Genomic DNA, 13,744 nt, shown 5'->3' with positions numbered 1-13,744 from the left:
TCCTAGATGCTCTTGAGAAAACCACTACAGAACTTTCTGTCGGGTTAGATCACCAAAGCAAGGAAACCTGCTGCCATTTTTAACAGGGGCTTGGCTTTGCTTCCATGGGAAGCCATCAAAAGATCATTTTCCTTCCTCATTTTTGGTTGGGAAGACAATGTATAGCCAAAAGCAAACAAGTCAACTGTCATGTTCCCGCCATTCCATTTTTGTGTACCATCTTTTGTGTGCCTGTGTGGGATTAGCTGGTTAAGTGTGCGAGAGAGTGTTTCATCATCCTAGGGCTGGGACGGTTTTAAATTCTTACTAGAAACCTGCAGTTATCTCTGTTGTTCCTCAGAGGAGGCCCTCTGAAGAGTGTGCTCCTCTTTCAATCTAGGACGATACCTCAGATGACGCAATGGTTTGTAATCTCTTATTAGTGCACTGCTCTTTAAAAAAAGACAAAAGGAATCTCATTGGAATCACATATAAACAGTTTTTTTAAAAGCTTTATAACTGTAGTTACCTTAAAAGTTCAGATTCGTAACAGTTACTTATGAAGTAAAAATATGAGAACAAAGCAGAGTTGATCGATATTTTGATCAAAAGTAAGAGTTATGGAAGGTAGTTAAATAGTATTGACTAAGCTTCTGTTTTTTTATGTATTTTGTTTTAGTTTGTTATTATATAAATCTTCATCTGAACAGTAGTGGTTTTTAATAGTGTGCTGCCTGTGTTTTTTGAGTCACTGAGCAAGGCAGGTGCTATTGAGTATGGCCGGCGTGTGTGACCATGGTTGGGGGATCCTAGCGGGGACGGTAGAATTGTTTTCCACAATAGATGAGCCCCAAGTAGCAGTCTTCCATGAGTCAGAAGCAACAGACATTTTCTACTACATACAACTAGTTAATTAATCTGGCCTTCGGTGTGTGAAATTTTGGTGTATGCTGTGTTTGATTTAAGTTTTATTACTATAGCATTTAAAATGAAACTGGAATCAAAATTTGTCAAAACCCTGCAGTATTTTGGGGTTTTCCAGAGGGCAGCTCAGATACCACTGTACTTTGAAGTACACCAGGACTCTGGTCATTAGAAGGACCCAAGACTGCTCTTGCTGGAAAATTCACTGTGCTGTTCAGTGGCTGGCGAAGGACCCCTTGTCTGGGTATCTCCCTGTTGCCTACACCAAGGACCCCTGTATGGAATGTGCAGCCTTCTGTGTCCTGTAAAGGGTAACTGTGGGTCAAAGAGGCCTTGGCCTTCCCTTGACGCCTCTTCCCCGTTTCTGTCTGGTGTCTATCAGTTTCCACCCCACAAGGGTAACACCTAGCTGGGGCATGGCTCTCTGCCCCCTACCTTAGTTTGTTCAGGATTCTTCTGTGAATATGAAAGTGCTGATGTTCTGCTTGGAAAAATGTCACTTTATTTATAAATGAAAGGAAATGTTTCCATTGTTTATCCTAGAAGCTATGAGCTGTGCTTTCAAATGCTAAAAATTATGTTCCTGATCACAGCCTCAGTCAGGCTCCTGTGCTCTGTCACTGCTTGGGCGTTTGCTTTCCACCTGTCTATGTGACTTCTAACTCTTCTTTTTTTTTTTGGTTTTTCTCCGGTCCCGGGAACCGAACTCACAACCTTGTGCTTGCCAGGCAGGCGCTTTGCCGCTGAGCTAAATCCCCAGCCCTTAACTCTTCTTGAATTAAGTGTTCCTGCTTGCGAAGTTTATTAATAATATTAGCACCACTGAGTGGAATAGTGATTTTCCTCCTTTTTTAATTAAAAAAAATTTTTTTTTTTGGCTTTTAAAAGAAGCCTGGAATAATATTTCAGACCACTCCGTTTGGGGGCAAACTCCAGTTAAACCTTTGAAAGCCTGACCTGGGAGTTAGGGGAAGGACACACACTCCTCCCCAAACTCAGGCCCTGTCTGAATGCATCTCTTTGCTCTCATGGTTACCCCAGGTGGTTCCTGGTCATTGGTGGTCTATCTCCAAACTCACAGTTTTGTGGATCCAGCCCTTGTGCCTGAGCTTTTCCTAAAACTACCTATCTAAAGGTTCACTGTTGCCAACAGAACTTTTTCTCCTACTTCCGGCTGTCCTGTGGCTACAGGTACTGTCGGGGTGATTTATTCTGTGCATGTCACATTAGACTACCACTTGTAAGCATAGACTTACTGGACACTCGGTAGAGATAAGTAGTGGCTGTCCTTCTGGTGCTGAGTCCTTTTCCATACGGGAGCTTGGGACTTCAGATGAGTGGATGATGTTTTCATACAGGGCCTGTGTTTTTGAGTCACTGAGTGAGGCAGGTGCTATTGAGGGTGGCCGGCGTGTGTGACCGTGGTTGGAGGATCTTAGGGGGGACGGTAGAATTATTTTCCATGATAGATGAGCCCCAAGTAGCAGACAGATCAGGGGCCTTCAGTTGAGAGCTGAGAACCCCAAATAAAGGCATGCTTGACATGGCTCTGTCTCCTACCCAGAACAACCAGGGAACGGAATGGCAGCCGCTGGCCAGGAATTGATTGCATTAATTGATATGCCAATAAGAGAGCTTGTTACATCCGCCATTGGTTAGGAGGCCAGCTAACAAGTCCACTGATCAATGGCACCAATAAAGATTTCATCCATTAATGAGCAACATGGTAATTAATGTTATCCATAAACCAATTAGCTTGCCTGGCTAATGCGCCAGTCAGTGCAGTGAATGGCAGCACCGAAAGTGGGCAGGCGACCACCCTGTGTGGCAGGGGTTGGGTCCTTAGGCAGCCACAGAAGAGAACCTGACACTCCGGAGAGTTTATTGCAAATGGAGAGAGTAAAGAAAACGGGGTTCTGAGCCCCTGGCAGAGGAAGCAAGGAGTGGAATGCGGTGAAGCCCTGCCCTGGGCCTGTACCTGCTGGGCGGGGAACAGGCCGCGCTTTTCTCTTCCAGCTGTTAGGGTTGCGCAGCTTTCCCACGCAAGTCTCTGAGGGGCTGTCAGAGGCCTGATGGAATGACTGCGTTCCAGGGTCACTCTGGTCCCAGCTGGGCATGCTGTCCCCGGGGACCCACCCCCCCATTGGTGGCTCGCACGCACGGCCCTGCACTCCTAGAGAGTGGACCGCGGCCTCTTCTGGGAACCAGGAGTGAGTGCAATTAAGCTCCCTCACCCCCCTACGTTTCATTAGGAAGAAAAATTTTGCTGGAAGAGAGAAAAGAAGGAGAAACAGACGATTTGAAGCTGTGCCTTTTCCCTTCCCCTGGCTTTTTGAAATGACATCAGTGGGTTGTTTGCCAAGCATAACCTGGCAGCCCGGCAGCTCTGTCTGACTGCCTGAGATTTCTGGGGACTGTGCAGCTCGCCAGCTCCAGCCGTGGCTGCGTGCCAAGGTGACGTTCCGTGACTAAGCAGAAACAAGGGAGAGGGAGAGAGGGAGGAAGAAGGTATGTGTGGTTGGGGAGCTGGGGGGAAGAGTGGTCCCGGGCAGGGCGTGGCGTGGGGCAAGGAGGAAGCATGTCTGGGGGCATCCGGTCCGGAGGGCGGGTGTCAGGGGAGAGCAGCGGCCGGCCAGGAAGGCCTCTTGTGGCACAGGAGGGAGGAGAGTGTGGGGGTGCACAGGGCAGAAGCCACTGCTCCAGCCTGGGAAGAGGCTGAAAGGGGTCTGATTTAGGAGGGAACCAAATGAGCCGAAGTGGAGGTGACAGCCCAGAGGGCCTGCACCATTGAGCAGGAAGCCTGGGGAAGCTTTCATCAGCACCAGGCCCGAGATCCTGTGCAGTGGAGTTGGCTTTGCATTGTTAGGTATTGACCCTCAGAGACCCCTTGTGGATTCCCTAATTGAAAATTAATACAAGATCAATGCCATGGGCAATTTGCATATTGATCATAAACAACTTTGAAGGCACCGAGTGTGCGGTGGATCAATAGGGCTCCTGAATAGGCTATAGAGGGAGCACCTCCCAGTACAATGCACTCCGAGAAAGGTTAATGATTTGGGAAGTTCCTAACTGCTTGGCGCGGGATCACCCCCACACCACACAGCATCCGCAAAAGCAGTTGGTACCAGGCCTGTGCTGCCTCCTCGGGTCCCCCTCTGGTCCCTCCCTGGCCCCCAAGATCGAGGGGAAGATGACGATGCTGGGGTGAGAGAAGGGGCTGGCCGTGAATGTTTCTACAGTTGCCTTTTTTGGCGATGGATAAAGTCTTCGGGCAGTTTATTCTGGGATGCGTACTGTAAAAGGCAGCAGTCAAGTTAGGCTCCCGTAACTGTTCTGGCCCCTTCCCCAAAACGCAGTTCTCCTGGTGAATGGAATGGAATGGGATGGAAGAGGGTGGAGTCTTGCCCTAGCCAGCCTCTTCTTCCTCTTCCTTCTCCTTGGGCTTGTGATCAGTGCAGAACCCACATTGTTGTTTCCTTTAAGCTGGGATGGCTTTGGCCCCGTTTTGCTTCCTTTCCACTCAGCTCTCATTTTCTGGCTTTTGCCTCCTTGCCCTCGGGTCCCTTGTGCGCCCCTGGTTGTGCCTTCTTGTCCCTGCTTTGACTTTAGGCCTGGCCTTTGTGCCCCTGCGGGTCCCTGACAGGCCTGGTCCCGCTGACCTGCTGCGTGGTCATTGCCTCTGTATCCCCTTGCCAGCTCCCACTCCCCACGCATGTCTGGCCTACACGCAGCGTCTTTCCTCTCTTGGCCAGAGCAACAGCGTACGGGCCAGCTGCCCTGTGGGTGCCCCAAGTTCACCCACCAAGGCTTAACAACAAAGCCCGGACGCGCAGGAATGTACCCTCTCGGTCTGTCCCGGAGCTCCCAGCACTTGTCAATACAGCCAGTCCTAGGTGAAGGCCCAAGTGTAGTGGTGCTGCCTGCCTGAACTGAGCCACCCAGCTGTAGCCCCCAGCACATGGAGGGTGACTGCACCTGCAGCAGAGAGGGACATGCGTCACTAGGGGGAGACACCGCTTCTGTAGCAGAGAGCTGAACAGACTTTTTTCCGTAACACCAGTTTGAGAAAAAGAAAGCCCCTCATCCTCAACTCCAAATTTACATTGTACTTGGAAGAGCCAGTCTTAAGGCAGCCCCGGCCTCCTCCACATAGTTTTATGTGGTTTTTAAGTTGACAGAGTCTGTTGAAGTGCTTGTATGTGGCCGGGGGCGGGGCGGTGTGCAACTTCAGAAGGGCCATGTAGAAGCTCAGTAATTGACTCCTGGCTTCACACTGCTGCCAGCCTGGGCCCGAGTCCTTCCCGCCAGGGGTGGTGCTGCCCTCAGCCTCTTGGGTGGACACGCAGGAACCTGAGGGTCGCATGGCTGTTTCTCTCCCCATGCCGCGGTGCAGCCTGTGGCAAAGGATAGCTGATGACCCCTTCTCCTTAAGCCCAGCTCCCTCGGGAAGGGGGAAGAGAGGCTCGAGGAGATTTTATTTTCATTTGCACCTGCCTCTCTGTGTCGATATGTTGCACACAAACACACCCAGAGAAATCCCCTGGTCTTTCTGTGGGAAACCCCCACTGGGCCAGTGCATCAATATGTCCAGATTGTCCCCCACACAAACAGCTCTCTGCTGAGGGAGTAAGTCAGGACCACAATCAAGGCCAGAAGCTAATTACCCAGAAGCGTGTCCAGCCCAGGGCCATATCTGCCTGGAGAAGGAGGTGCCGAGAAGAGTCCCCGTTGTCACATTTCAGAAGTGCCCCTGCAGTGGCTGACAAGGCTCGCAAGACTCGTCGCCCAGTCCCGTCTGCACCCTGTCTTTCCTACCCCTTCTTTCCACTCCCTGCTCCCCCAGCGGGCCAGCCCCCTTCTTCCTACGGCCTTTGCTCTTGCTCTTGCTCTTGCTCTGCTAGGCAGGCCAAGGCCACCCTCTGCGGCTTATACCCGCATTCTCGCAGGTTTGTTTGCATCATTGCCCTCCCGGCCCCTCCCACATGAATACCGTGTGCTTTCTCATTCTAAACCAGTGTCCAGCTTACACCAGGCTCCCTTGTTCAGCTACTTGCTGTGGGCCTTTGCCACGCTCCGGCCTGGCCCTGCCCACAAGCGCAGCGGCTTGCCCTGTTGACACCTGTACTGTCAGTGTCTAGAATAGCTGCTCCGTGTGGCTGCCTGGACAGACAGCAGGAGGCAGAAGGCTGTGTTCTCCCCAGAAGCCCACACTGGCAACCTGAGGGTAGACATTAAGAGCGCAAGGCCTGGGGCTGGGGATTTAGCTCAGCGGCAAAGCGCTTGCCTGGCAAGCGCGAGGTCGTGAGTTCGGTTCCCGGTACCAGAGAAAAACAAACAAACAAACAAACAAAAAAGAACGCAAGGCCTGATATGACCTTTGTTATCTCGTAGCTGTGTGACTCTCACCAGTTATCTAACCTCTCTGAGCCTCAGTTTCCTCATCCAAGAACTGGGAGTGCTAGTAGGATCCGTGGCAGTTGAGTGATGATATGCGACTACCCTTGGTATTATTAGATGCTTAGGAATGCAGCTGCACAGCGGGCTGGCTAGGCCCGCAGTGTTGGTTTGCACGGTTGGTCTCTGCGCTGAAGGGCCCACACGGCCAGGAGGAAAGGAGAGTAGCTTCACTCTCACTTGGCTCTTCCTTCATTTTTCATTTTGCCATTAAGGCATTGTGATTGGGTGAAAGAAAATGGCAGCAGGAGCCCAGGCTCCTGGAGAAGAACGCAGTGACCTGACAGGGGCAAGGTGGGACGCCCAAGGGCTGGATTCGGGCTGGGCGCGGCCACAGCCTACCAGCCAGCAGATGCCCCACACGTGTGATTACTTCATCATGGAGCCTTTCATTGACTTGGCTGAGCTGTGCCGATGAGCTGAGACCGGCGACAAGAGCACATAATTGAGGGAAATAGATTCCCCTCACAGGCATGGGGTGGCCAGGAGTACACATTTACTTCCTTTGGGGGCGTGTGTTGTGGGGTTCGGGTCTTCTGCCGCTTCCGTTCTCTTGTCTTTCAGACCCTCACAGGCAGGGTGGGGGACCAGGGAGAAGGGTGTAGCATCTTTCCAGCCCTGCCTCTGTCTCCCCACTTGCTGCAGTGATTACAGACGTGGGCCTCCGGTGTTTGCAGGTTGTCCCTTTTGCATCTGCCTGTGAGAATGGAACCTTCTAGGGCTTCCCTTGTTCCCCTCACACACTTGTTTTTCTTTCCCTCATCTCCCTCCCCTTGTCTGTTACCACCTTCAGTTCTGTCCCCACCCTGGCTTGGATCTGAGATGCAGAAGGAAGGCACTGTTGCTGCCCTTCCTTCGTAATTGAAATTGCAGTTCATTCATCTGGACAGGAGGCAGGGAGGGGGTGGGGCAGAATTTTTCAGGGCAGTCTTCCATTCGCAGCTGATTCAACACAGCCAGGCCTGAAGACACCGACCCACAGACACGTCAGCGCAAGATCTGCAGAAAAGATTCTAGGAATCACAGTCATTTGCATAAGTGAAACCTAGAAATCACACAACCAGCCACAGCATTTAACCATCACACACACACATACACACACTCTCTCTCTTTCTCTCTCTCTCTCTCTCTGTACTGAGGTACACTTCTGAAAACTGGGAAATAGCACTAGGAAATTAGCAGCTCAAGTCACCAGGGCATCTGAAGTTGGTCATTACTAATCAGTTGTTTACAGTAGAAGTCTCTCCACCGCCACCCGCAACCCCGAGGATTTTCTAGGCCTTAAAAAACATTTCCTGGAATGTGGCGTCCACGGGCTGCTGTGGGCTGGAGGCACACAGCACAGCTGGACCGGAGAAGCAGGTTGCCTCAGTTACAGGGAAGCATGGGTGGCGTGCAGGCAGAGTAGAAGAGAGATGGAGAGCCCTCACTTGACACCCTCTGACCTCAGCTGGTGGAGCTGAATGCTGGAGAGCCAGGGCTGAAATTGCAGTCACTTTAGATTATTTGGAGCTAGGAGAGGCAGGGAAAAAAGGATCTGTTGACTACAGGAAGCTGAATTCTTCCTCTGCTGAAAAGCTTATTAGTGGAAGGGGAAAAAGCAATTACTTGGCTTTTGCTAGTTCTCTGCGCTGGGATTCGGGGCTGTGACAGCAGCCCCATCACCAGTGCCTCAGACCTCACCCTGAATTCAGCACGTCTGTGCTGGGCTCTCCCCCAAACCATTAGGGAGCAGTGCTTCTGGGATTCCCCCTCCCAGAAGAGAGCCTCCGGGAGGCATATGTGAGGGAGTGTAAGAGAAGAGAGAGAGAGAACTGTCACTTGGCCTGTCTTTAACTGTGACGCTTGTATCTGGGGTAACCCACTGCTGCTGGGAAGGAAGTTGACAGGGGAGTATTTGCTTGGAAACTTGGGTACCTGGTGTGTTAGTGGCCGGTTTTGTTTTGTTTTTGGTGAGCGCATATTTTTATCCTTGCTATGCTTTTTGTCTCAAAATGTTTAAAAAAAAAAAAAAATGCTTTGAGCAACGGCAGCACCACCATTCGAATCGTTCACCTCAGCTTTCATGGAGAGAAGCTCCCAAGGTGTCAGCAGCCGGCAGCAGGTGCCGGGCTTCCCTGTGCAGACAGCCCTTGCTTCTGTGACAGTCAGCATCACCTTGAGCACTTACCCGCTCTCTGCTTATGTCCTGCATCTTCTTAGGGACTCTCCTTTTGGTTACCTCGCGGTGTAACCTTGGAGACTTTCCGTTCTCTGATCCCTGTCTCCTAGCCTGTAGAACTGAGGTGCTTCTGGTCGCTTCCTCCAAACAAAGGTTTTTGCACACAGCCATGGTTATTTCTCCTTCATAAATTTATTATACTTATGTTTTCTTGTGTGTCTTCTTATTTGGAATAACCTGCCTGTTTATCCTTTTGGTATGTATATACATAAAAAGGTATTTTGCACTTGTCTCCCTTAGCTGGGTCTAGCTAAATTGTACATTGCTAGATTTTTAGTTCACTGACCTTTTGCTTTTTTTCTTGCATTTGTCTCCACTCTTCAAATGATGTCTTTCTCTTCTTTTTTTGCATTTTAAAAATTTTCTTGGTATGTCATAGATAGATAGACAAACATTCATCATGCGGAATTTGTACCTGTACATAATATATCTTGCTGCTTCTTTTTTTCCCATTACCTTCCCCTCCCTTCAACTCTTCTTCCCCTTCTTATTTACAAAAGCTTCGTTTCCGTTTTTTCCTTCAGTTCTCTTTTTTTCTCTTGTCCCTTCTTTCCTTTTTCCCTCCCTGTTCCCATGAAGGGGAACAAATAATTTCTCTAGAAGGCTCAGTTTTCTGTCCTTTACAATCTCCTGGAAAATTTTCTGTTCTTTGTAGACTTTCACCAAAGTTTTTTAGTAGATGAGGGAATTCAGAAGACTAACTTCCTTTCAGATAGAAATTGATCTGTCTTCTCTATCATAATTTATAAGATCGGACCTTACCTAGAGTTATTTCTTGCAGCTTTCTCACAGATTGTTGTTTAAGTCCTTTTTCTGTTTAAAGATGCCGCTGGGTAAGCGGGGAATCACTTTATTCTTCCGTAATCTCACCTTCAACACTGCATTGTTCTTTGGCCAGCTCACCTTCACACCTTAGCTTGTTTCATTTCCTTCCTTTATAGAAAGCTTGGCCTGACAAAGTGAAGCAAGACTGTGTTTGTTTGAGGTTTCCTTTCCTTGTTCTCTCTCTGCAAGACTTTGTATTTATTTGAGGTTTTCTTTCCTTATTCTTCTCCACTTAGCGTCCATATTTCACTTGAAAAGAGTTGCTTACTTCTGGAAGTTTGGGAAGGATCTTCAAGGATTTCCTGGTCGGAGGATTTTTAGTACTTTCTCCAGTTGCAGTGTGCACACAGAAGAATTTAAACATCCATATTTCGTTTAGTGTAATTGATTAATGTAATTACTTTAAAATGTAATTGTGCACTACCCATTTCTGTAGGTTCCCTCCTTATTCCTGTCTCAAGTACAGGCTCTTTGTCACTAACCTACACTGTTCTGCCCAGATCTTTAATGATTTTCTCAGCTCATGGCCACATCTCTTTTGCCTTTAGTTTCATGTATTTATTGTTTTCCGGTGTTCCCACCATTAGGGAATATGGGTGTAAACCTAGAATTTAAATTACTTTAATTGAGATGTTTGCCTGGATGATCACTGCTGTTTGTATTTATGCCTTGAGATGTTTTATTGTATAAATTTGGGGATGTACAGTGGAGTTTCTCAGAGGTCAGAGCCTGCTTTTAGGTCTCAGAAACTCCTTACAGGAGGAGAAGCTAAACAGATGCACACAGAATCCTGAGGCTAGTTAGTAGCTCTGGGAGATTTAGAGTGGGGCTGCTGTGTCTCAAATCATTGTGAAAGGGATGTGCGGGTAGAATTTTGTTAAACCCTATAAGACTATTTCATTATATAGGATTGAAATTTTTAGAAAACATAGAGACTTTGGATTCAACTATTAGCATTACTTTCAAAGTTTTCAAAAAGGAAGAAGAGGATCCAAGAATTTTCATTCTGCCTTTCAGCCCGGAAGAACTATACAAGGTACCTGTTAAAAATGACAACTATTTTGTAATTCCACATGCTTTGTCTCCCCACCAGTACAGGAAAGCTCCCGAAGGTCACCCTTTGGATTTTCTCTGTACCTTGGCTTCCTGCTTTTTGTCCTTTGCAATTTCCTAAGACTGTCAACCAAAGCGTCTTGCTTCTGCTGCCTGTTTCAGACTAAAGCACGTTTGGAGACTTGATAGTTTTGGAGAATGGCCTAGTTTTTGACTTTGCACGTGTAGGTGCCTCTTTAAATGTCTCAGATCTGACCGTAAAAGCTGCTGGTAGAATCAGGCCTTTCTCTGCTTGTACCAGGCAATGTGTGGTAGGCACCTGAGGACTCCTCGGGATGCCTGGAGATGAAAGAGTGTATTTTCTGGCATCTCCAGGATCCATGCATGTTTCTGGCATTACCAAACGGATGCAGTGACCTTTGTGCTCGCTTGGGTATGGCCAAGGGAGAACAGGTTTAGCCAGTGTTTTTCTGTCATTTGAAGTTGGCCTGATTTTTATTCCTCAGATTTGGTATGGAAAGTTTAAGCCTTTGTTTGTGCTTTGTTTTTATGAATCAGCTTGTTTTAACAGCTGTGCACATAAGTGGCTTGTGATCATGCAAAATGAAGCTCCCGGATAGCCAGTCCCTCGCTCTGCCATCGCTGGTAGGAGTAAACTGTTACTCCTTCCTGACTTCTGTACTTCACAGGGGTGAAGCTGCTTTCTGAATAGGGGAGGCCTTTTCAGACACGGTGGGCTTAAGAGTAAGGAACAAACCACCTGGGAATTCAGGTCTCTCCTTTGAATGTGGTGTGAGGCATGGTTTTATTTTTCTTGGTTGTGTGCTACTTGTTTTGATGGTCATACACTGTTTATCCTTTTCACTTTCCATTTGATTCTTTGCACCTCTTCACAAAAAAATCTGTACTGTAATTCCCTTTGCCGTTGTCAGGTTGTCTCGCCCTGGGTCCGCACCGCTGCCCCTCCACCGCCCCTTCCCTTGCTGTGGTTCGGTATAGATTGCATCCATCACCACTGACGTTCCCGTTACCAGAGCCATCCCACAAGGCTTCGCTCATACCCATTAGGTTCCAATCACCATCATTTAATATCACTTCTGGTACATCCTGTCCATTTCCCACACACCTTCATTTGTACACAGTTGCTTAAGTACCCTTACAGGCCCTCCCTCCTTTACTTTCTTCATCCCTGTATTGCAGACATTTTCCAATTAAAAATAATAAACATCGCAGACTTTTTTCTTCCTCTTCTTCTTCTTTTTTTTATTATTAAGCATAAGATCTTTCTCGGATAAGTCAAGTCGGTTTTGGCTCAGAGATACCAGTATTCTTCAGTGAAAACTGTTCACTTAAAAAAAAAAACTTACATCACTCATGTATGTTTACATCACTCTTTCCATCACTCATGTATGTTTATCTGCCTTGTCTCCTCCCTCTCCCCCCAACTGTAGGAGCCTGGCTGTGTTTATTCCAAGCACGGTGTTATTGAAAGACAGCTGCTTATAGGGACTGCTCAGGCCTTCCACCTCGGGTGTTGTGAAGGTTTCAGGCAGATCTCGTCTGTCAAGAAATGTGCCTTTCTATATGGAGGGAGCAGAGGGAGGAGGAGAGAACTGGTACCCATCCTGGAGACTCCCCTTTTTACGCATCCTCATGCTTGCCCAAGTGTGACCAGACATCCACACACCCAAGATGATTCCTGCAAATCCACAAAGTGGTTTCTTCTGAGAAGCAACCCCTTCTTCACCCGTGAGACCCTCCCCTTTCTACTAACTCCAGCAATTTTTCCCTTTCCCTGTCAAATATTCTACCGTTTCCTCTCTCCTACCCTCTATTTCCCAGTAGCATTCCTAGTTAGGATCATTGTTTTTCTAAACTACTTTTTGTTCAACCGACTGGAGAGGGGCACCCTTCTTGGTATCAAGGACTTTCTTATTTTGCATGCCTCTTCTTTCCAGAATATTCCAGTTTGGTGTGAGGTTAAACTGTGCAAAATACTGCTTGAAAGAAAGGAGAAAAAGAGAAAAGAACTTGTCAAAATGCATTTGTTAGATCACGTTTTAAATGAAGTACAATTGAAGGTAGTTTTTGTCCAAAGAAAGGAAAAACCCCTGCAAATCCGCTGAGCTCCCAGAGAGCGCGCCTCCTTTGTCGTTGCACTGACATTGAAGTGTAATTTTTCATGGTTATTTGGACTGGAAAATGGGGGGGAAAGGGAGAGATGGGTCTGCGATTATTTCCCATAAATGACAACACAATCACATCACGCTCGGCTACAAACATGCTCAGGGAATTTGCCTTTTTTATATTTCATGTGTGAAAGTAACAGCAACAATCATGGCTCTGTAGAAATCCAAGGGAACTAATCCCTGCTGCATTTAGCTTACTTCAGAGTTCTGGGACGTAGCTGGGTTTCTTATTTAGTGTGGATTCCAAGACCATTTCAGGGTTGGGTTTTTATTTTACAAACTGGAACTCACACCTTTCAGTGTTTTTTTTTTTTTTTTTTTTCAAATCTTCCCGTGAATAGCCACCAGGCGAGTCAGCGACATATTTAGTTCTGTTGTGCTTTGTCGCCGCACATCTGCTTTCATCCTTTCTGGATTTCTGCAGGGGGCAGCCCAGGTGCTTTTGCTGAGAACACAGATAAATGGAACTTGTTGCAATGCTGGCTTTAGGCGTTTCCTCCCTTTTTCTCCTCTCTTGACCCCCACCCACCCCCTTAATTCTAGTGTGGTTTTGACAAACAGTTCAAATGACCAGGTGGCCTTGCCTGGGAAAAAACGGCAGGACTTGTCCCTCACCACACAATGGCAGCATTTTTCACTCCACGCTCTGGTGTTGTGTGCTGTTCCCACAGGAGGGACGGCTCAGAGCAGAGCGGGGACGTTTTCTCGGGGGAGACTCGGCTGCTCTGGACTCACAGGACGCTGTCTCCTGTCGGTGCTGCAGTCGGAGGTGAGGTTAGGTACAAGGGGAAAGGCAGAGCATCCCGGGCTGGTGTTCCGGGGCCGCTAGACCTTGCTGTACCCAGTGGGGGCCAGACGCACGGGCTGCAGCTTGGGCCCGGCCTTCCCAAGCTGCCTCCGGCTGCACAGTCCCCATTCTTCTTGTTTCTGTAAACAGTGGCAAGATCTTCAAATATACAAAAGCATAAATGGTCTCCATTCTCCAATTAGTCATTTTTAATAATACCCAGAGTTGCCTGCAGAGTGTTCATTCTTGCAGCCTGATGCCAAAAGAGAGGGTCGGCGGGGTGGGGGACAGGAAAGAAGATCAGGGCGG

The 13,744-nt window shown here is 48.2% G+C and overlaps 1 protein-coding gene across 3 annotated transcripts in view; it reads left to right on the top strand.

The window, feature by feature from the left end:
• Positions 1-13,744, top strand: part of Zfhx3 (zinc finger homeobox 3) — a 276,123-nt gene that overhangs the window by 210,695 nt on the left and 51,684 nt on the right. The gene's annotated exons all lie outside the window — the stretch shown is intronic.

Source organism: Chinchilla lanigera, unplaced genomic scaffold, assembly GCF_000276665.1.
Source record: "Chinchilla lanigera isolate Chin_1 unplaced genomic scaffold, ChiLan1.0 scaffold00083, whole genome shotgun sequence".
NCBI classification, from domain to species: domain Eukaryota; kingdom Metazoa; phylum Chordata; class Mammalia; order Rodentia; family Chinchillidae; genus Chinchilla; species Chinchilla lanigera.
Note: the sequence above shows the minus strand (reverse complement) of the source record. Positions and strands in the feature narration are given on the sequence as shown.